Source organism: Ranitomeya imitator, chromosome 8, assembly GCF_032444005.1.
Source record: "Ranitomeya imitator isolate aRanImi1 chromosome 8, aRanImi1.pri, whole genome shotgun sequence".
NCBI classification, from domain to species: domain Eukaryota; kingdom Metazoa; phylum Chordata; class Amphibia; order Anura; family Dendrobatidae; genus Ranitomeya; species Ranitomeya imitator.
In genome coordinates this window covers 2,634,606-2,658,362 of record NC_091289.1, presented here as the reverse complement: position 1 = coordinate 2,658,362, position 23,757 = coordinate 2,634,606, and positions in this window count along the sequence as shown.

Genomic DNA, 23,757 nt, shown 5'->3' with positions numbered 1-23,757 from the left:
CTGTATCCTCACCCATCCCTTGTAGATTGTGAGCCCTCGCGGGCAGGGTCCTCTCTCCTCCTGTATCCTCACCCATCCCTTGTAGACTGTGAGCCCTCGCGGGCAGGGTCCTCTCTCTTCCTGTATCCTCACCCATCCCTTGTAGACTGTGAGCCCTCGCAGGCAGGGTCCTCTCTCCTCCTGGACCAGTCGTGACTTCTATTGTTTTAGATTACTGTTATGTTTGCTAATGACAGGTGTTATGAAGGCAATCCAGAAACACAGTGTGCTTAGCGATCAGAGCGCACACAGTGATCTGACAAATACCCAAAAATACAAGAACGAGCTCTGAGACGTGGAAACTCTGTAGACTGCACACCTGATCCTATCCTAAACACAACTAAAAGCGGCTGTGGATTGCGCCTAACAACTACCTAGGCAACTCGGCACAGCCTAAGAAACTAGCTAGCCTGAAGATAGAAAAATAGGCCTGACTTGCCCCAGAGAAATTCCCCAAAGGAAAAGGCAGCCCCCCACATATAATGACTGTGAGTAAGATGAAAAGACAAAACGTAGGGATGAAATAGATTCAGCAAAGTGGGGCCCGATATTCTAGGACAGAGCGAGGACAGTAAAGCGAACTTTGCAGTCTACAAAAAACCCTAAAGCAAAACCACGCAAAGGGGGCAAAAAAAACCCACCGTGCCGAACTAACGGCACGGCGGTACACCCTTTGCGTCTCAGAGCTTCCAGCAAAACAAAAGACAAGCTGGACAGAAAAAAAGCAACAAAAAAGCAAAAAGCACTTAGCTATACAGAGCAGCAGGTCACAGGAACAATCAGGAGAAGCTCAGATCCAACACTGAAACATTGACAAGGAGCAAGGATAGCAGCATCAGGCGGAGTTAAATAATGAAGCAGTTAACGAGCTCACCAGAACACCTGAGGGAGGAAGCTCAGAAGCTGCAGTACCACTTGTGACCACAGGAGTGAATTCAGCCACAGAATTCACAACAGTACCCCCCCCTTGAGGAGGGGTCACCGAACCCTCACCAGAGCCCCCAGGCCGACCAGGATGAGCCGCATGAAAGGCACGAACAAGATCGGAAGCATGAACATCAGAGGCAAAAACCCAGGAATTATCTTCCTGAGCATAACCCTTCCATTTAACCAGATACTGGAGTTTCCATCTAGAAACACGAGAATCCAAAATCTTCTCCACAATATACTCCAATTCCCCCTCCACCAAAACCGGGGCAGGAGGCTCAACAGATGGAACCATAGGTGCCACGTATCTCCGCAACAACGACCTATGGAATACATTATGTATGGAAAAGGAGTCTGGGAGGGTCAAACGAAAAGACACAGGATTGAGAACCTCAGAAATCCTATACGGACCAATAAAACGAGGTTTAAATTTAGGAGAGGAAACCTTCATAGGAATATGACGAGAAGATAACCAAACCAGATCCCCAACACGAAGTCGGGGACCCACACGGCGTCTGCGATTAGCGAAAAGTTGAGCTTTCTCCTGGGACAAGATCAAATTGTCCACTACCTGAGTCCAGATCTGCTGCAACCTATCCACCACAGAATCCACACCAGGACAGTCCGAAGACTCAACCTGTCCTGAAGAGAAACGAGGATGGAACCCAGAATTGCAAAAAAATGGAGAGACCAAGGTAGCCGAGCTGGCCCGATTATTAAGGGCGAACTCAGCCAACGGCAAAAAGGACACCCAATCATCCTGGTCTGCAGAAACAAAACATCTCAGATATGTTTCCAAGGTCTGATTGGTTCGTTCGGTCTGGCCATTAGTCTGAGGATGGAAAGCCGAGGAAAAGGATAGGTCAATGCCCATCCTACCACAAAAGGCTCGCCAGAACCTTGAAACAAACTGGGAACCTCTGTCAGAAACAATATTCTCAGGAATGCCATGCAACCGAACCACATGCTGAAAGAACAAAGGTACCAAATCAGAGGAGGAAGGCAATTTAGCCAAGGGCACCAGATGGACCATTTTAGAAAAGCGATCACAGACCACCCAAATGACTGACATCTTTTGAGAAACGGGAAGGTCAGAAATAAAATCCATCGAAATATGTGTCCAAGGCCTCTTTGGGACCGGCAAGGGCAAAAGCAACCCACTGGCACGAGAACAGCAGGGCTTAGCCCTAGCACAAATCCCACAGGACTGCACAAAAGTACGTACATCCCGTGACAGAGATGGCCACCAGAAGGATCTAGCCACTAACTCTCTGGTACCAAAGATTCCAGGATGACCAGCCAACACCGAACAATGAAGTTCAGAGATAAGTTTATTAGTCCACCTATCAGGGACGAACAGTTTCTCTGCTGGACAACGATCAGGTTTATTCGCCTGAAATTTTTGCAGCACCCGCCGCAAATCAGGGGAGATGGCAGACACAATGACTCCTTCCTTGAGGATACCCGCTGGCTCAGATAAACCCGGAGAGTCGGGCACAAAACTCCTAGACAGAGCATCCGCCTTCACATTTTTAGAGCCCGGAAGGTACGAAATCACAAAGTCGAAGCGGGCAAAAAATAACGACCAACGGGCCTGTCTAGGATTCAAGCGCTTGGCAGACTCGAGATAAGTCAAGTTCTTATGATCAGTCAATACCACCACGCGATGCTTAGCTCCTTCAAGCCAATGACGCCACTCCTCGAATGCCCACTTCATGGCCAGCAACTCTCGATTGCCCACATCATAATTACGCTCAGCGGGCGAAAACTTCCTGGAAAAGAAAGCACATGGTTTCATCACTGAGCAATCAGAACCTCTCTGTGACAAAACCGCCCCTGCTCCAATCTCAGAAGCATCAACCTCGACCTGGAACGGAAGAGAAACATCTGGCTGACACAACACAGGGGCAGAACAAAAACGATGCTTCAACTCCTGAAAAGCTTCCACAGCAGCAGAAGACCAATTAACCAAATCAGCACCCTTCTTGGTCAAATCGGTCAATGGTTTGGCAATGCTAGAAAAATTACAGATGAAGCGACGATAAAAATTAGCAAAGCCCAGGAACTTTTGCAGACTTTTCAGAGATGTCGGCTGAATCCAATCCTGGATGGCTTGGACCTTAACTGGATCCATCTCGATAGTAGAAGGGGTAAAGATGAACCCCAAAAATGAAACTTTCTGCACACCGAAGAGACACTTTGATCCCTTCACAAACAAAGAGTTAGCACGCAGGACCTGAAAAACCATTCTGACCTGCTTCACATGAGACTCCCAATCATCTGAGAAGATCAAAATGTCATCCAAGTAAACAATCAGGAATTTATCCAGATACTCACGGAAGATGTCATGCATAAAAGACTGAAACACAGATGGAGCATTGGCAAGTCCGAACGGCATCACTAGATACTCAAAATGACCCTCGGGCGTATTGAATGCAGTTTTCCATTCATCTCCTTGCCTGATTCTCACCAGATTATACGCACCACGAAGATCTATCTTAGTGAACCAACTAGCCCCCTTAATCCGAGCAAACAAGTCAGATAACAATGGCAAGGGATACTGAAATTTAACAGTGATCTTATTAAGAAGGCGGTAATCAATACACGGTCTCAGCGAACCATCCTTCTTGGCTACAAAGAAGAACCCTGCTCCCAGTGGTGATGACGATGGGCGAATATGTCCCTTCTCCAGGGATTCCTTCACATAACTGCGCATAGCGGCGTGTTCGGGCACGGATAAATTAAATAATCGACCTTTAGGGAATTTACTACCAGGAATCAAATTGATAGCACAATCACAATCCCTATGCGGAGGTAGAGCATCGGACTTGGGCTCTTCAAATACATCCTGATAATCAGACAAGAACTCTGGGACCTCAGAAGGGGTGGATGACGAAATCGACAAAAATGGAACATCACCATGTACCCCCTGACAACCCCAGCTGGATACTGACATGGAATTCCAATCCAATACTGGATTATGGGTTTGTAGCCATGGCAACCCCAACACGACCACATCATGCAGATTATGCAACACCAGAAAGCGAATAACTTCCTGATGTGCAGGAGCCATGCACATGGTCAGCTGGGCCCAGTATTGAGGTTTATTCTTGGCCAAAGGTGTAGCATCAATTCCTCTCAATGGAATAGGACACCGCAAAGGCTCCAAGAAAAACCCACAACGTTTAGCATAATCCAAATCCATCAGATTCAGGGCAGCGCCCGAATCCACAAACGCCATGACAGAAAACGACGACAAAGAGCATATCAAGGTAATGGACAGAAGGAATTTGGACTGTACAGTACCAATGACGGCAGACCTAGCGGACCGCTTAGTGCGCTTAGGACAATCAGAAATAGCATGAGTGGAATCACCACAGTAGAAACACAGACCATTCAGACGTCTGTATTCCTGCCGTTCAACTCTAGTCATAGTCCTATCGCACTGCATAGGCTCAGGTTTAACCTCAGGCAGTACCGCCAAATGGTGCACAGATTTACGCTCGCGCAAGCGTCGACCGATCTGAATGGCCAAAGACTCATTCAAACCAGCAGGCATAGGAAATCCCACCATGACATCCTTAAGAGCCTCAGAGAGACCCTTTCTGAACAAAGCTGCCAGCGCAGATTCATTCCACTGAGTGAGTACTGACCATTTCCTAAATTTCTGACAATATACTTCTATATCATCCTGACCCTGGCACAAAGCCAGCAAATTTTTCTCAGCCTGATCCACTGAATTAGGCTCATCGTACAGTAATCCGAGCGCCAGGAAAAACGCATCGACACTACTCAATGCAGGGTCTCCTGGCGCAAGAGAAAATGCCCAGTCTTGAGGGTCGCCGCGCAAAAAAGAAATAATAATCAAAACCTGTTGAATAGGATTACCAGAAGAATGAGTTTTCAAGGCCAGAAATAGCTTACAATTATTTTTGAAACTTAGAAACTTAGTTCTATCTCCAAAAAACAAATCAGGAATAGGAATTCTTGGTTCTAACATAGATTTCTGATCAATAGTATCTTGAATTTTTTGTACATTTATAACGAGATTATCCATTGAAGAGCAGAGACCCTGTATATCCATGTCCATACCTGTGTCCAGAATCACCCAAATGTCTAGGGGAAAAAAAAAAAGTGAACACAGAGCAGAAAAAAAAAAAAAATGATGTCAGAACTTTTTCTTTCCCTCTATTGAGAATCATTAGTTAGGCTCCTTGTACTGTTATGTTTGCTAATGACAGGTGTTATGAAGGCAATCCAGAAACACAGTGTGCTTAGCGATCAGAGCGCACACAGTGATCTGACAAATACCCAAAAATACAAGAACGAGCTCTGAGACGTGGAAACTCTGTAGACTGCACACCTGATCCTATCCTAAACACAACTAAAAGCGGCTGTGGATTGCGCTTAACAACTACCTAGGCAACTCGGCACAGCCTAAGAAACTAGCTAGCCTGAAGATAGAAAAATAGGCCTGACTTGCCCCAGAGAAATTCCCCAAAGGAAAAGGCAGCCCCCCACATATAATGACTGTGAGTAAGATGAAAAGACAAAACGTAGGGATGAAATAGATTCAGCAAAGTGGGGCCCGATATTCTAGGACAGAGCGAGGACAGTAAAGCGAACTTTGCAGTCTACAAAAAACCCTAAAGCAAAACCACGCAAAGGGGGCAAAAAAAAACCCACCGTGCCGAACTAACGGCACGGCGGTACACCCTTTGCGTCTCAGAGCTTCCAGCAAAACAAAAGACAAGCTGGACAGAAAAAAAGCAACAAAAAAGCAAAAAGCACTTAGCTATACAGAGCAGCAGGTCACAGGAACAATCAGGAGAAGCTCAGATCCAACACTGAAACATTGACAAGGAGCAAGGATAGCAGCATCAGGCGGAGTTAAAGGGACTCTGTCACCTGAATTTGGCGGGACTGGTTTTGGGTCATATGGGCGGAGTTTTCAGGTGTTTGATTCACCCTTTCCTTACCCGCTGGCTGCATGCTGGCTGCAATATTGGATTGAAGTTCATTCTCTGTCCTCCATAGTACACGCCTGCGCAAAGCAATCTTGCCTTGTGCAGGCATGTACGATGGAGGACAGAGAATGAACTTCAATCCAATATTGCAGCCAGCATGCAGCCAGCGGGTAAGGAAAGGGTGAATCAAACACCTGAAAACTCCGCCCATATGACCCAAAACCAGTCCCGCCAAATTCAGGTGACAGGTTCCCTTTAAGTAATGAAGCAGCTAACGAGCTCACCAGAACACCTGAGGGAGGAAGCTCAGAAGCTGCAGTACCACTTGTGACCACAGGAGTGAATTCAGCCACAGAATTCACAACAGATTACTGTACTTGTTTTTTCATTATGTACACCCCTCCTCACATGAAAAGCGCGATGGAATAAATGGCGCTATAGTAATAATCATCCAAAGACATACTGATAGGGAATTTAGATTGTGAGCCCCATAGGGGACAGTGATGATAATGTGTGCAACCTGTAAAGCGCTGCGGAATATGTTAGCACTATATAAAAATAAAGATTATTATTATTATTATTAATCACTAGATTGTGGCCCGATTCTAACGCATCGGGTATTCTAGAATATACATGTCCCCGTAGTATATGGACAATGATGATTCCAGAATTCGCAGCAGACTGTGCCCGTCGCTGATTGGTCGAGGCAACCTTTATGACATCGTCGCCATGGCAACCATTATGACATCTTTCTGTGCCCGTCGCTGAATCAGAAACGTGGGATTTCTACGTCCTTTATGACATCCTTGTCGCTGTGCCCGTTGCTGATTGGTCGAGGCCAATCCTGGCCTCGACCAATCAGACGCGGGATATCTACGTCCTTTATGACATCATCGTCGCTGTGCTCGTCGCTGATTGGTCGAGACTGTGGCCCGATTCTAATGCATCGGGTATTCTAGAATATGCATGTCCCCGTAGTATATGGACAATGATGATTCCAGAATTCGCGGCAGACTGTGCCCGTCGCTGATTGGTCGAGGCAACCTTTATGACATCATCGTCGTCATGGCAACCATTATGACATCTACGTCGATACTGTGCCCGTCGCTGAATCAAACGTGAGATGTCTACGTCCTTTATGACATCATCGTCGCTGTGCCCGTTGCTGATTGGTCGAGGCCACCAATCAGAGACGCGGGATTTCTACGTCGATGCTGTGCCGGTCTCTGATTGGTCGAGGCCTGGCGGCCTCGACCAATCAGAGATGCGGGATTTCCAGGACAGACAGAAAGACAGACAGACGGAAAAACCCTTAGGCAATTATATATATAGATAATTGGAGCCATTAAGCAGGACATCTATGAGTGGTGAAGTATCTGCGGATGGCGATGATGCATGAAGAAGCTCATTCATGGATCTTATACACTAAGGGAATGAATGGTCTCCACAACTGGTGGCCTGAATCTAGCCACACTGCGCCATGGAGTGCTACCCTCTGGACCAAGACTTGTCATAGCCATGAGTGACCCTGCGTAGTCATTGGTGTCTACAGCTTGTGGCCATCAGCTCCCAGACTAAAAACTAGAAATTTTTGGCCTAGACTATAGCAAATAAATAAAAGATTCATAATGTATCAGTGACCATGGAAAATTGGGCATCTGCGGATGTGACAGTCTGCAGGTGTGACAGTCTGTGGGACCCGGCTGGGGTGAAATATCAGGAAAGGCCCACGGCCCTCTCATTGCTGAGCTATGCTGTTGTGCCGCCATCTTGTGGCCACAGGGAGGTATTGCAGATATACTGCAGAAGATCATGGGGTCTTCAATGCCGCCATTCTGGGGCCTGTTTGGCTTTCAGAAAGATTTTGAAGACAATCTACTTACAAAAGAACCCCCAAAACTATGTGAACAATGTCCTGGGGCCCGTCCAGTTATTTCCTTTTCACTGTAACCTCCATCCTTCAGAGTCATATATTATAAAGAGGTGTTTAACAGTCTGTGGTTACCTGCCGGGTTGCGTGCCGCCCTGCTCGTACCTGGCGCATCGTCCGTAGTGACATCACCACCGAGACCTGGAATTGTTAGCTAATCCTAAGGGTGATGCGGGGTTCACATGGCGCAGACTCGTGCTTTCTTACATTATTTGTAAATTTTCTGACTTTGTACATGAGGATTATAACAGGTCATGGCACGGCAGCACTGGACGCAGATCTCGGGGACATTTGTCATGCGCTGCGTGTCCTTATGTGATGACGCAGAACACAATTAATTAGTGAATTGTAATTATACAGCTCTGGCAAAAATTGAGAGACCACCCCATGAAATCCCTGTCAGGGGCAGCCAATCTCCAGACCTGAACCCAATGAAAACCTCTGGAATGTAATCAGGCGGAAGATGGATCGTCACAAGCCATCAAACAAAGAAGAACGGCTGACATTATTGTACCAGGAGCAGTGTGAGACTGGAGGAAAGCTGCCAAGACACAGGAAAGCTGGGATTAACAATATGGTTATTCCACACAATATTGATTTCTGAACTCTTCCTGAGGTAAAACATTAGTATTGTTGTTTCTAAATTATTATGAACTTGTTTTCTTGGCATTATTTGAAGTTTGAAAGCTCTGTGTTTTTTTTTAAATTTTGACCATTTTTATTTATCAGAAAAAAAATACAAAATTGATTGCTTGGAGCTTAGGAGACATGTTGTCAGAAGTTTACACATAGAATAGAAGAACAATTTACATTTTACTAAAAAATATACCTATAAAGAGAAAAATCAGACAAGCTGAACATTTTGCAGTGGTCTCATTTTTGCCAGAGCTGTGTGTGTGTATGTTCTGTAATGCTGCAGAAACACGCAGACCTCTGGGTGCCCACTCCTTATACAGGGGGTGCGGAAAGTATTCAGACCCCTTTTAAATTTTTCACTCTTTGATTCGTTGCAGCCAAAAAACAAATGTGGACATTTTTAAATTTTTGAAAATGTATTAAAAAAAAAACTGAAATTTCACATAGTCATAGGTCTTCAGCCCCTTTGCTCAGACACTCATATGTAAGTCACCTGCTGTCCATTTCCTTGTGATCCTCCTTGAGATGGTTCTCCTCCTTCAGTGGAGTCCAGCTGTGTGTAATTAAACTGATAGGACGTGATTTGGAGCGGCGCACACCTGTCTATATAAGACCTCACCGCTCACAGTGCATGTCAGACCAAATGAGGATCATGAGGTCAAAGGAACTGGCCAAGGAGCTCAGAGACAGAATTGTGGCAAGGTACAGATCTGGCCAAGGTTACAACAGAATGTCTGCAGTACTCAAGGTTCCTAAGAGCACAGTGGCCTCCATAATCATTAAATGGAAGAAGTTTGGGAGCAGCAGAAGTCTTCCTAGACCTGGCCGTCCAGCCAAACTGAGCAATCGTGGGAGAAGAGCCTTGGTGAGAGGTGAAGAAGAACTGCAAGATCACTGTGGCTGAGCTCTAGAGATGCAGTAGGGAGATGGGAGAAAGTCCCACAAAGTCAACTATCACTGCAGCCTCCACCAGTCGGGCCTTTATGGCAGAGTGGCCCGACGGAAGCCACTCCTCAGTGCAAGACATATGAAAGCCGCATAGAGTTTACTAAAAAACACATGAAGGACTCCCAGACTATGAGAAATAAGATTCTCTGGCCTGATGAGATGAAGATAGACCTTTTTGGTGACAATTCTAAGCGGTATGTGTGGAGGAAACCAGGCACTGCTCATCACCTGTCCAATACAATCCCCACAGTGAAACATGGTGGTGACAGCATCATGCTATGGGGGTGATTTCCAGCTGCAGGGACAGGACGACTGGTTGTCATTGAAGGAAACATGAATGCGGCCAAGTACAGAGATATCCCGGATGAAAACCTTCCAGAGTGCTCTAGACCTCAGACTTGGCAGAAGGATCACCTTCCAACAAGACAATGACCCTAAGAACACAGCTAAAATAACAAAGGAGCGGCTTCATAACAACTCTGACCATTCCTGACCGGCCCAGCCAGAGCCCTGACCTAAACCCAACTGAGCATCTCTGGAGAGACCGGACAATGGCGTCCACCAACGTTCACCATCCAACCTGACGGATCTGGAGAGGATCTGCAAGAAAAAATGGCCGAGGATCCCCAAATCCAGGGGTGAGAAACTTGTTCCATCATTTCCAAGAAGCCTCATGGCTGTACGAGCTCAAAAGGTGCTTCTCCTCAATACTGAGCAAAGGGGCTGAAGACTTATGGCCATGGGATAGTTCAGGTTTTCTTTATTAGATTTGCAAAACTTTCTACATTTTTGTTTTTCCTTCAGTGAAGATGGGGTGTAGAGTGGACATTAATGAGAGAAAAAAAAAAGAATTTTTTTGAATTTACCAAATGGCTGCAATGAAACAAAAAGTGAAAAACGTAAAGGCGGCTGCATATTTTTCATACCCCCGACTGTATCTTCTACTTGCATTTCGCTATGCTGTGTTAAATAGCTTTAACCCTTTCACAACATCTATTGCACATGTACAGCAGAAGCAGGTGTATGGAGCAGGCTCCTACAGTGAGCCCACCCCCCATACCCACCGGGTAATGGCTGTGTAATACAGCCGGAACCTGCCGCTAACAGTTGCTTGTGGATTGTCAACCTGTTAAATTTATCACAAGCCTCTATGTCCGCGAGTCATTATCGCTGACCGTGATTTCTGCTATATGGAGCAATACTGTGATATGACTATATAGCACAAGCGATCGGCTGACCACATCTTCAAGTCCACTAAGGGGGCTAACATTAACGGTAAAAAGTTTTAAAAAATATTGAAAAAAAAAAAATTAAAGTTCAAATCACCCCCATTGAAAATAAAGATTTTACAAAAAAAACCCAATACACTTATTTGGAGAGCGTGGTATGACAGGGCAGGAGAGCGTGGCATCACGGGGCAGGAGAGCGTGGTATGACAGCAGGAGAGCGTGGCATCACAGGGCAGGAGAGCGTGGCATCACGGAGCAGCAGAGCATGGCATTACGGGGCAGGAGAGTGGCATCACGGGGCAGGAGAGCGTGGCATCACGGGGCAGGAGAGCGTGGCATCATGGAGCAGCAGAGCATGGCATCACAGGGCAGGAGAGTGGCATCACGGGGCAGGAGAGCGTGGCATCACGAGGCAGAAGAGCGTGGCATCACGAGGCAGAAGAGCGTGGCATCACAGGGCAGGAGAGCGTGGCATCACAGGACTGATGACACCTTGGTGCAGTCTGATGATTTCCACTCACCTATAGACTTGTATGAGCCCCCGCATCACACTGTCATGGTTTCCTCATGCCCCATAGTATAACATTGGGCTGAGTGTTATCTGATAAATCATCACATAGCCTCAATGAACATCAGTGTGAACATGCCCCGCAATGTGGGTCCACAATGAGGTGTCAGAAACGCCTATGCTATTCCACATGGATCTTCAGTAAAGAAGTTATTTAAGGACCCTTTGCTGGATTTATACATTTTTCCCTCTAATGTGACCCCCAAATAATGAGGGGGAAAGTGGTACAGGAGACAAGCTGAAAGTAAAAAATATACACAGGTTATAGCAGGTATATATATACACACATATATATATACATACATACACACACACACATACAGTAATTGCCGAAAGTGTTGGCACCTTTATGTCTGGCCCAATTGTTATGGACCTGGTGGTTAGGAGCCCCCGGAACGACCTGATGGTTAAACTCACACAGGACAAGCTCTGGGAAGTGGGAGCTCTGCTGACCGCAACCCCTAATCCTATCACACAACTAGAAATAGCCGTGGAGCGTACCTAACACGACCTAGACGCCTCTTCACAGCCTAAGAGCTAACTAGCCCTAAAGATAGAAAATAAAGCCTACCTTGCCTCAGAGAAATTCCCCAAAGGAAAAGGCAGCCCCCATATATTGACTGTGAGTTAAGATGAAAGTCACAAACACAGAAATGAAACAGGTTTCAGCAAAGGGAGGCCCGACTTACTAAACAGACTGAGGATAGGAAAGGTATCTTTGCGGTCAGCACAAAAAACTACAAAAGACCACACAGAGAGTGCAAAAAGACCTTCGCACCAACTCACTGTGCGGAGGTGCCACTCTGCATCCCAGAGCTTCCAGCTAGCAAGGCAAAATCATGATAGCCAACTGGACAAGGAAACAATGAACAAATAATTAACTAGCAGGGACTTAGCTTCTGCTGGAGTAGACAGGTCACCAGAAAGATTCAAGAGCGAACTGAACCAGTACAAGAACATTGACAGCTGGCATGGAGTAACGATCTGAGTGGAGTTAAATAGAGCAGCCAGCCAAAGACTAAACTACGTCACCTGTGGAAGGAACCTCAGAAGCAGCAGCTCCACTCACAGCCACCAGAGGGAGTCCATGGACAGAACTCGCCGAAGTACCATTCATGCCCACAGGAGGGAGTTCGATAACAGAATTCACAACACCAAATACACAGAAAGTAAACGTGTATTACAAAACATGGGGATTTGCCATAACTTCTGGGAGAAATTCTTCATTTTCTGGAACATCGATATGAATATTGGGAACCAAAATGTCCCCACAATATGCTAATTTATGGCGAAACTAGAGGAAGAATTTTTGTCATCTTGTTCTGTTAAACCTTTTGCATACTTCTGCTACATTGATGATCTGCTAATAATCTGGACAGGCTCAAAAGATGATCTGCTCACCTTCCACAATAACCTCAACAAGTTCCACCCAACCATCAAGCTCTCCCTCAAAGTTTCAAAGACCCAAATACATTTTCTGGACATGACCATATACATCATGGACAATGCCATACAGACATCCATTTACCACAAGCCCACCGGACGTCTGGCTTATCTCAGATGGAACAGCTTTAATCCAAGACACACAAAGAAATCCATCATCTACAGTCAAGCTCTGAGGAATATTTGGATCTGTTCAGACAGCAAAGACAGATCTACAGCTGCGATCACTGAGGAATAGATTCCTACAACAAGGATCCCATCCACTGGTAATAGATGAGCAGATCCACAGGGCTACAAGGATCCCAAGAAACAGCCTCCTGGATTACAAACTGAGAGAGGATAACAACAGGGCACCCCCACATACAACCCCCACATGGGCATCCTAAGGAAGATTGGTGCTGATCTCCAACCAATATTCCATAGAGACCACAAACTGAAAGACATATTCCCAGAACTACCACTTCTCTCCTATAAACAGCCCCCTAACGTAAGGAATCTCCTTGTCAGAAGTGTCCTCTCATCACCATCAGTGACCGCCACATTCCCCTGTAACAATAAAAAATGCAAAACGTGTCCCCACATATTATCGACAGATATAGTCCGTGTACCAAACACAAATCAGGACTATAAGGTCACGGGCTCCTTCTCATATACATCCTCCAACATGGTGACATGATACAATGTACGAGGTGCCCTGGAAGTATTTATATTGGGGAAACCATGCAGAGACTACAAACTAGGATGAATCTACACAGACACAATCAGGAATGAAGTGGACGCACCGGTGGGAAAACATTTCTCTGGACCTGGACACAGTATGACAGGTTTAAAAGTCTTAGTACTAAAAGGTCATTTTAAGGACCACAGGGAAAGAAAAATTTTGGAATTCAAACTAATGAAGATGTTTAATTCGTTGACACTAGGACTCAACACCTGGATTTATGCCTCACTACATGGATACAATTCACACCTCCACCTGATGGACTCAGGATAACTAAGAACATTGTTCCCACTGCCTCTCCATTTGTAAGAAAATGCCTAATTTGATCACCTTGGCTTATCTATGGACTCATCACACTTCCCACCCCCTAACAAATGTTCTCCTGTACTATTCTTTAAATATTGTGCTTTTTTCTTATTAATCTATTTGTAATCTTGCCTGAAGAAGCCACTGAGCTCTGAAAGCTGCAAACATAATATTATCTGCTTCGCCAATAAAGGTATCACTCCTAGAATACTTCTGTCATCATTGGGCAGAAATGTATTCACATCGATTTTTCTGGCTAACACGGGACCACAATACAATTTGTTATTGTACATCATTTTCTGGAACAATTTCAAGGGTACAAACACTTATGACCAGGACTGTGTGTGAGATTTATATTTATACATATACAAATATACACAGGAGATGCCCAGGTGATACCGTCATGTTACGATATGATACACTTTATTGATCCCGGGGGGAAATTACAGTATTACAGCAGCAATACAAACAGCAGTACATAAAATATTTGGACACAAATCTTGCACAGGTATACCCACATTTCATAACAAATAAATGTTGGTAGTTTAAGTATATAAGTCACTGTTAATTGACATTAGCACACCAGCAATCAGTCATTATTGTCTACCACCCTTAGGAAATTATTATACATCCCCATAGCAGTAGGTACAAACGATTTCCTGAATTTCTCCTTCTTGCACCTTAGTAGGATTAGACGGCTGCTGAATGTGCTCTTCTGCTCGGATAGTGGGTGTGCATTCTTGTTCATTATAGCCCTACAATTCTTCTGAATCCTATCCTCCAATACCTCCTCAGAAAAGTCCAGTTGGAGGCCAACAGCTGCGCTTGCCTTCTTGATAAGTTTGTTGAGCTTATTAGCGTCAGCTACCCGCACACTACTGCCCCAGCATATGATAGCAAAAAAGATGGCGCTTGCCACAACGGACTGGTAGAACATTTCCATATCTCTGTATAAAGGCCCAGGTTATACCAGGATGACCCATATCGCTGTGTCCTTGAATTATTCAGCTTTTATGATCACTTTCCAGTAAAGACTGCAGAAACACGTGTGTCGTAAACAGTGCATTTCCCCCTCCCGCCTATTCCGTAATAAAAAACACCGACAGGCCTGGATGGGTTGAACAGGTCAGTCACAGTTTATTAGTTGATAAGCAGAGAAGGGCAATTACAATTTGCAACAGACTCATCGCTGAAGGCCTCGTTAGTGACTGTTGGGCGAGCTAGCCGATGAGAGGTTATGAACCTTTGCCCCCCTCTACACTACCGCTGTGACATGGTAACAACAAGAATAATAATTCAAAAAAAATATATATATTTTTTTTTTAACAATAGTAGCGCAGCACATTCACAAGTATATAAGGGAGGGAGGGTGGGACAACAGCTTCCAAGGGTCAGCCGGGGAGAAAGAGAAAGGCACTAACCCCAGGCACCCGAATTTAACCCCTGAGGGTGTGGCCGGACGCCCCTTCCTCTTTCTTCCGGTTGGTCAGTTGGGCGTCCCAATTTTGGCATCACTTGGGGAGTAGTGGGAGGGGGGAAATTGAGCACTGCAGTTTCCTTTTTAGCTTTCTCCTAGTGGCACCGCAGTCAGAGGCACATTCCCTATATGGTACTGTGCCTGCCAGAGTGCAGAGACCCGTGTGTTGTAAACCGTGCATTCCCCCCTCCTGCCAGTCCCATATTAAAAAAACACTGACAGGCCTGGATGGATTGAACAGGTTGGTCACAGTTTATTGATAAGCAGAGAAGGGCAATTACAATTCACAATGGACTCATTGCTGAAGGCCCCGTCAGTGACCGGTAGGTGAGCAAGCCGATGAGAGGTTACGAACCTTTGCCCCCCTCTACCGTACCGCGACGGAGGATCAAGTGTATGACCTACCCAGGACTCCGACCCCCACACAACATCATTAGGGCCTGTTCAACTCTCCTGCAAGCTGACCAAAAATATGTCGAGCCCGATGTCCGTGAGGTGAATGCCGTCCGGTTGCAGTAGAGCTGAGTTGTCTCCTAGCTCGTGGTGGCGAACCACGATGCCGTAGTTTTTCCTACACAAACTTCGTCATCTTCATGTTGATCCTTTTTCTTGATTTGTCGATGGCTTTTACGTCCTTGGCTCCATGCCAGACCGCTCGTTGTATTATCTCCAACCACACCATCACCACATCCGGTAATAAACAGGCAAACCGCTCTATGTCCATTGACATCACTGTATATAGCTCGGCACCTTTCCGCTTGCCCAAATCGTTACCGCCGACATATAGCACTAGTATCACCGGCCCTTTGGTCCTCTTAGCAATGTCAACAATCTCCGGAAAGATCTGACGCCACCGGAGCCCTCTGATGCCTCTCCAGTTGACCTCCAGCTTCGGGAAACCAACATTTTTTCCGCCTGGCCGTAGTTTGGCCCTTTTGCACACCCAATAGACAAAAGAATGTCCCACAACCCAAAATGTGGGCTTACAGCTGCCTGTAAGAGACAAGACGTGTTAGAGCAGGTCTGGTCTTATATATCTGGCAAAATATGCGGATTTCCAACTACCCATTCTCTGTACTTAGACTTCCGTTACTCCAGCTCTAGCTGCTTCGGTGGCCGCCCCTATTCGGAAGGAATGCGTCCCGTTTTCTTTTGGGTTAATGCCTACTGCTTCTAAGCACTGATTAAAGATTGCGTGAAACTGATATTTAGTAAAAGGGGACCAGTCGGTGTGACAAAATCTATCCACATTTCTTATTACAGTACAGCGTCTATTTTTACGTGGCATATAGGGCCGTCTGCCGCCTTGACCAAGACACACATCCCTCTACAGATGGGGTCGCATTTAGATTTCCGCACCCTAATGTGCAAAGCGTCGCCACACATAACGAGGTCTTCATTGATTAAGCCGCCTACCGATGCCGTTTTTGACCACGGCACTAGTTCACTAATGCGAAGTGCCCTGAAGAATGCGATTGCGAACGCTGCAGATATTAGTGTTAACTCGTATTGTGACTTGCACACTGATAAAGAAATTGCAATAATATCATGAAATTGGCTTAACGAAATGGTGCGACGACATTGCTGACTAGGCTGGAGCTTTTTCCAGCCTTTAACGGCTTGCTTGATGAAAAAAAATATTTAGTTACGTCCGCCCACCCCATTAGCTGAAAGAAAAAGGCTATTTCCGATAGATGCGTTGCGCTGATGTACCTGACGCGCCTGTACGCTTGAGCCGATTCAAGAGTTCTACCAACACGTCGCATCTGGCCCGATCGCACCTATCGACTGGTCTTCTTTGAATTATTGAGCACCACTTTTCCCATGCCTTACAGCAAACCCGCCAGGTAGCTGGTGTCAGTGAAGCGCAGATGAAGGACATCAGTGACTGGTCACCGTGTCCCAAAGGGAAGGAGGACACTAAGCCCGATGGCTGAGCGTTGGGAAGGAAGACTTTGAAGGCCTGGCAATCAGAAGATAACAGTTAACAATTTTATCATCTACAACCGACAAAAATCTGGCACAGCACCACATGTTGTGTTTCAGGCATAATAGTGCTAGGCGGCGCAACTGTGCGAGTAAGGGCGGGGATGAAGAGGACATGTTTAAGCTTTTTGCTGTTCCCGTTTGTTTGGTTAAAAATCTGATGTGGAGTCTTAATTTTGTGGCCCGGCTGGGCAATGCCCTTGGTTGCTAGCGATAATGGGCGTGAAAAAGCTCTGCTCACTGGCATTACACAGCAAAGTTGAGCAAACCTAGCAAGGACTGCATCTGCTGTAGAGTGACTTTTTTTTAGCTTCGTGGAAACTTTCTACCATTTGCAGGGGTTTTTGTCATTTATCAGCTGGTAGTCGAAAAACCATTGCATTGGTGTCTATTTCTATGCCGAGGAATGGCAGCACGTTGCACGGCCCGACTGGTTTTTCCGATGATAGTGGTACTCCGAATTGCCGAGATATAAACTTAAACTTTTGGAAAAGGAAGGAGCAGCGTTTGGAGTCCCTGGGTCCAACAAACAAAAAATCGTTGAGGTAGTGAATTGTTGAATTGCTGGCTGTTTCATATCGTACTACCCAGTCTAAGAAGGTACTGAGAAGCTCAAAATAGTGACAGGAAATGGAGCAGCCCAGCGGTAGGCACATGTCAAAATTAAACAGCGGTCCACCTTACAACCCAACAAATGGAAGCATTCGGGGTGCACGGGCAAAAGGCGGAAAGCTGTCGGATTTTGCCAGCAGGGCACCGGGCCCAGCTGTGCGCACAAATTCGACTGCCCTGTCAATGCAGTGTATGTTACGGACGTCTCTATGTTACCAAAGCGCCTTTTGGGTAGGAAAGGTGATGTATCAGCTGATATTTTCTGGGTTCCTTTTTGGAACAATACCTATTGGCGAGATTCTGAAATTCCTGAATGGCAACGATTTAAATGGGCCCACCATCCTGCCTAGTTCTACCTCTTGATTTTTCTATGTAAAATCTTGGGGAATTCGCTTGCCGATTTTAGATTATTTGCAGATGTAGGTGTTTGACTAAATTTGATGGGGATAAAAAAGTCGTATTTAAAACCGTATTATATCTGCTGTGCAGCTTCTTTATTGGGATAAACGCTTAGCTATGGGCCCATTGCAGTTACGCTCACCGGGGTTATGCTTCGTAAGTGCTCTGTTTGCTTGGTGGGTACACCTTGATGAAGGGTGTCCACCTCAGCAGGCTGAGAATTACAGGACCCGTGGAATAAGCAGTATCCTTCATTAAATAGTAAGCAGGCCCCTAGTACACGTACGACCACTGAATTCTGGCCTGTGGCTGCTGAATAATAATTGGTCGCTGCTGAAAAGGGGGGCTGTTTTTGGAACAGCATGAGTTGTAACCATACATCCGTCGCTTTTACGCCCCAGCCCAGATCCAATTGCATGGCCAGCAGCCTTAGGAACTCCTCGTCGTACCGCCTCCATGCAGAACCGCCGTGGGACTTGTATGAATTATAAATTAGGTCCTTGTCACGGATCCCCCTCCGTGCTTTCACTAATTCATTACGTATCCGCTCTCAGCACGTGACTTGGGGTTATGCCTGAAAGGGTTAATCTATCTCTCCTCTCTGTCGAGCATTCAACCTCTGTCCTATGCTGTAATGAGAGCATAAATCACACACCGACCCAGGCCACACCCCCGCTCATACACGCTGCCACCACTCACCAAATACACGAGTGATGAGTCCCTGAATATTACTAATACTGTCTAGCACTCATAAGGCTCACACACCTTAGGCTATGGATTCTTTAGAACATAAAAGGTTCAACTGTTAAAATTTTATGCTTTAATACAAAAGGTACAGTGCTTACAGAAAAGAAAAAGGTTTAAAAATATGGTAATAAAAAGACATACAACTTTGTAAAACAGTAACATAGTAACATAGTAACATAGTTAGTAAGGCGGAAAAAAGACATTTGTCCATCCAGTTCAGCCTATATTCCTTCATAATAAATACCCAGATCTACGTCCTTCTACAGAACCTAATAATTGTATGATACAATATTGTTCTGCTCCAGGAAGACATCCAGGCCTCTCTTGAACCCCTCGACTGAGTTCGCCATCACCACCTCCTCAGGCAAGCAATTCCAGATTCTCACTGCCCTAACAGTAAAGAATCCTCTTCTATGTTGGTGGAAAAACCTTCTCTCCTCCAGACGCAAAGAATGCCCCCTTGTGCCCGTCACCTTCCTTGGTATAAACAGATCCTCAGCGAGATATTTGTATTGTCCCCTTATATACTTATACATGGTTATTAGATCGCCCCTCAGTCGTCTTTTTTCTAGACTAAATAATCCTAATTTCGCTAATCTATCTGGGTATTGTAGTTCTCCCATCCCCTTTATTAATTTTGTTGCCCTCCTTTGTACTCTCTCTAGTTCCATTATATCCTTCCTGAGCACCGGTGCCCAAAACTGGACACAGTACTCCATGTGCGGTCTAACTAGGGATTTGTACAGAGGCAGTATAATGCTCTCATCATGTGTATCCAGACCTCTTTTAATGCACCCCATGATCCAGTTTGCCTTGGCAGCTGCTGCCTGGCACTGGCTGCTCCAGGTAAGTTTATCATTAACTAGGATCCCCAAGTCCTTCTCCCTGTCAGATTTACCCAGTGGTTTCCCGTTCAGTGTGTAATGGTGATATTGATTCCCTCTTCCCATGTGTATAACCTTACATTTATCATTGTTAAACCTCATCTGCCACCTTTCAGCCCAAGTTTCCAACTTATCCAGATCCATCTGTAGCAGAATACTATCTTCTCTTGTATTAACTGCTTTACATAGTTTTGTATCATCTGCAAATATCGATATTTTACTGTGTAAACCTTCTACCAGATCATTAATGAATATGTTGAAGAGAACAGGTCCCAATACTGACCCCTGCGGTACCCCACTGGTCACAGCGACCCAGTTAGAGACTATACCATTTATAACCACCCTCTGCTTTCTATCACTAAGCCAGTTACTAACCCATTTACACACATTTTCCCCCAGACCAAGCATTCTCATTTTGTGTACCAACCTCTTGTGCGGCACGGTATCAAACGCTTTGGAAAAATCGAGATATACCACGTCCAATGACTCACCGTGGTCCAGCCTATAGCTTACCTCTTCATAAAAACTGATTAGATTGGTTTGACAGGAGCGATTTCTCATAAACCCATGCTGATATGGAGTTAAACAGTTATTCTCATTGAGATAATCCAGAATAACATCCCTCAGAAACCCTTCAAATATTTTACCAACAATAGAGGTTAGACTTACTGGCCTATAATTTCCAGGTTCACTTTTAGAGCCCTTTTTGAATATTGGCACCACATTTGCTATGCGCCAGTCCTGCGGAACAGACCCTGTCGCTATAGAGTCACTAAAAATAAGAAATAATGGTTTATCTATTACATTACTTACTTCTCTTAGTACTCGTGGGTGTATGCCATCCGGACCCGGAGATTTATCTATTTTAATCTTATTTAGCCGGTTTCGCACCTCTTCTTGGGTTAGATTGGTGACCCTTAATATAGGGTTTTCATTGTTTCTTGGGATTTCACCTAGCATTTCATTTTCCACCGTGAATACCGTGGAGAAGAAGGTGTTTAATATGTTAGCTTTTTCCTCGTCATCTACAACCATTCTTTCCTCACTATTTTTTAAGGGGCCTACATTTTCAGTTTTTATTCTTTTACTATTGATATAGTTGAAGAACAGTTTGGGATTAGTTTTACTCTCCTTAGCAATGTGCTTCTCTGTTTCCTTTTTGGCAGCTTTAATTAGTTTTTTAGATAAAGTATTTTTCTCCCTATAGTTTTTTAGAGCTTCAATGGTGCCATCCTGCTTTAGTAGTGCAAATGCTTTCTTTTTACTGTTAATTGCCTGTCTTACTTCTTTGTTTAGCCACATTGGGTTTTTCCTATTTCTAGTCCTTTTATTCCCACAAGGTATAAACCGCTTACACTGCCTATTTAGGATGTTCTTAAACATTTCCCATTTATTATCTGTATTCTTATTTCTGAGGATATTGTCCCAGTCTACCAGATTAAGGGCATCTCTAAGCTGTTCAAACTTTGCCTTCCTAAAGTTCAATGTTTTTGTGACTCCCTGACAAGTCCCCCTAGTGAAAGACAGGTGAAACTGCACAATATTGTGGTCACTATTTCCTAAATGCCCAACCACCTGCAGATTTGTTATTCTGTCAGGTCTATTAGATAGTATTAGGTCTAAAAGTGCTGCTCCTCTGGTTGGATTCTGCAGCAATTGTGAAAGATAATTTTTCTTGGTTATTAGCAGAAACCTGTTGCCTTTATGGGTTTCACAGGTTTCTGTTTCCCAGTTAATATCCGGGTAGTTAAAGTCCCCCATAACCAGGACCTCATTATGGGTTGCAGTTTCATCTATCTGCTTTAGAAGTAGACTTTCCATGCTTTCTGTTATATTTGGGGGTTTGTAACAGACCCCAATGAGAATTTTGTTACCATTTTTCCCTCCATGAATTTCAACCCATATGGACTCGACATCCTCATTCCCTTCGCTAATGTCCTCCCTTAAAGTGGACTTTAGACAAGACTTTACATAGAGACAAACCCCTCCTCCTCTCCGATTTTTACGATCCTTTCTAAACAGACTGTAACCCTGTAAGTTAACTGCCCAGTCATAGCTTTCATCTAACCATGTCTCGGTTATTCCCACTATGTCAAAGTTACCTGTAGATATTTCTGCTTCTAGTTCTTCCATCTTGTTTGTCAGGCTTCTGGCGTTTGCGAGCATGCAGTTTAGAGGATTTTGTTTTGTTCCAATCTCCTCACTGTGGATTGTTTTAGAAATGTTCTTACCTCCCTTCTGAGTATGTTTTCCTGGGTCGTCTTTGTTCGAGTCTAATGTTTTTCTTCCCGTCCCCTCTTCTATAAAATAAGACAAGAGAAAACTTACAGAAATAGCTAACTTGTAGTCTGCTTCTGCTACCTGAGGGGGGGGGTCAATATGGACTGGATCACATCAGCTTCCCAGGCTGCCCTCACATGTGATCACAATTCTATGTATACAAGCCAAATTTATAGTCACCCTGGAGGTCAGATTTCTAGACCAGCCCCTCAAGTTGATATTCTAATTGCTTGTTTTTGATTGGACCACGGCCACGCCCCCAATATATTATTTTCTCTGAGATTCTGTGTGTAAAGCTTCCCACAGATAGCTAGTGTCTGGCTGTAATTGACATCTCTCTTCCAAAGAGCAGACGGTGTGAAGCGCTTCCTCTCTTTCCTGGTTGAGACCTGCAGCCTTCAGGACACTAGTCACACAATAAGCCTATACATAGTTCACTGCACACATATATATTTATACATAGTTCACCACAGTCCTGATAAATAATTCAGAACAGCATTTTGGATGTTTTTGGCCCATGATGCAGCCGAGAATCGTGAAGGCCTGGAGCCAATAATTCATAGTTTGCGCTATCTTTAATTTATTCCTATCATGTAGCCGTTCGCCTGTCCTCCTTTCCTTGTCTACAGACTGTTGGTCTGTTGATAATAGTGAACATATGTCCACATATTCGTTATCCCATATATTTTGTTTGGTTTCTAAGTCGACATGTGCGCATAATAGACTAACTCCACAGAAAAATACATCCTTATGAAGGCTAGCTGATTGAGGTGTGCTAGTGTAGGTTGACCTGTCTGGGCGAGTCAACTGCTGAACTAGCGCCTTGATAGCCGATGCTAGTCCACTCTCCCGGATTTTGTATAGCAGAGTGCTCACCAAATTCAAAACACTCACCGCTGTCAGACACAGGCCGAGTGTCTCCAGGGGACGGAGGGACTCTGGCTCCTGCCATGGCGTTGTTTTGGTGCTGGCAGACAGCCCAGGGAGATGAAGATGGGAGGCCGGTGGCCAGCGCCGTGGCACGAGAATGTTGTCCGCTGCCTTGCGTCTGATGCTGAGTAACCCCAGGTGAGGGGGGAGCTCCGGCTTCTGTTGCCTCGAAGATTTGATGCTGGCAGGTGGACCGGGGAGATATGGGTGGGTCTCTCAGTGTGGCAGCCAACGACGGAGCACGTGACAGATGAGATCTGTCGTGTGCTGAGGCCGAGAGGCTACCGCTGCTGTTGGAACTCCAGCTGTTGAATGGCCGATGATAGAGGGTGCCAATGGTTCCCTCCGGGTCACCACTCTGGGTGAAGGGTGAGACCATCGTCTTCCATCGTGTGCATGACACCAAGTGTGACTCCCTGATGTGTCTGACCCATCCATTGTGGATGGCGAATGCCGTCTGGAGGGACGGCGGCTCTTATATGAGCGGTGTCTGCATCGGTAGTGGGAATACCGACAGAGTGACAGCGAGGGTGGTGGCGGAAGTCTTCGGAGGATAGGGATGGTCTGCAGCGTGTATGCCTGTGACCGCCGTGGCTAGGGGTTGTGTTGGGGCATTTATTTCGAGAATTCGGTGGTCATTATGCCGGCTATGGGGCGTAGTGACGGTTAGACTAGCACCGTGTGGTGTGCTTGAGGGGGCAGGGGTTGATAGAAACTCACTAAAGGTT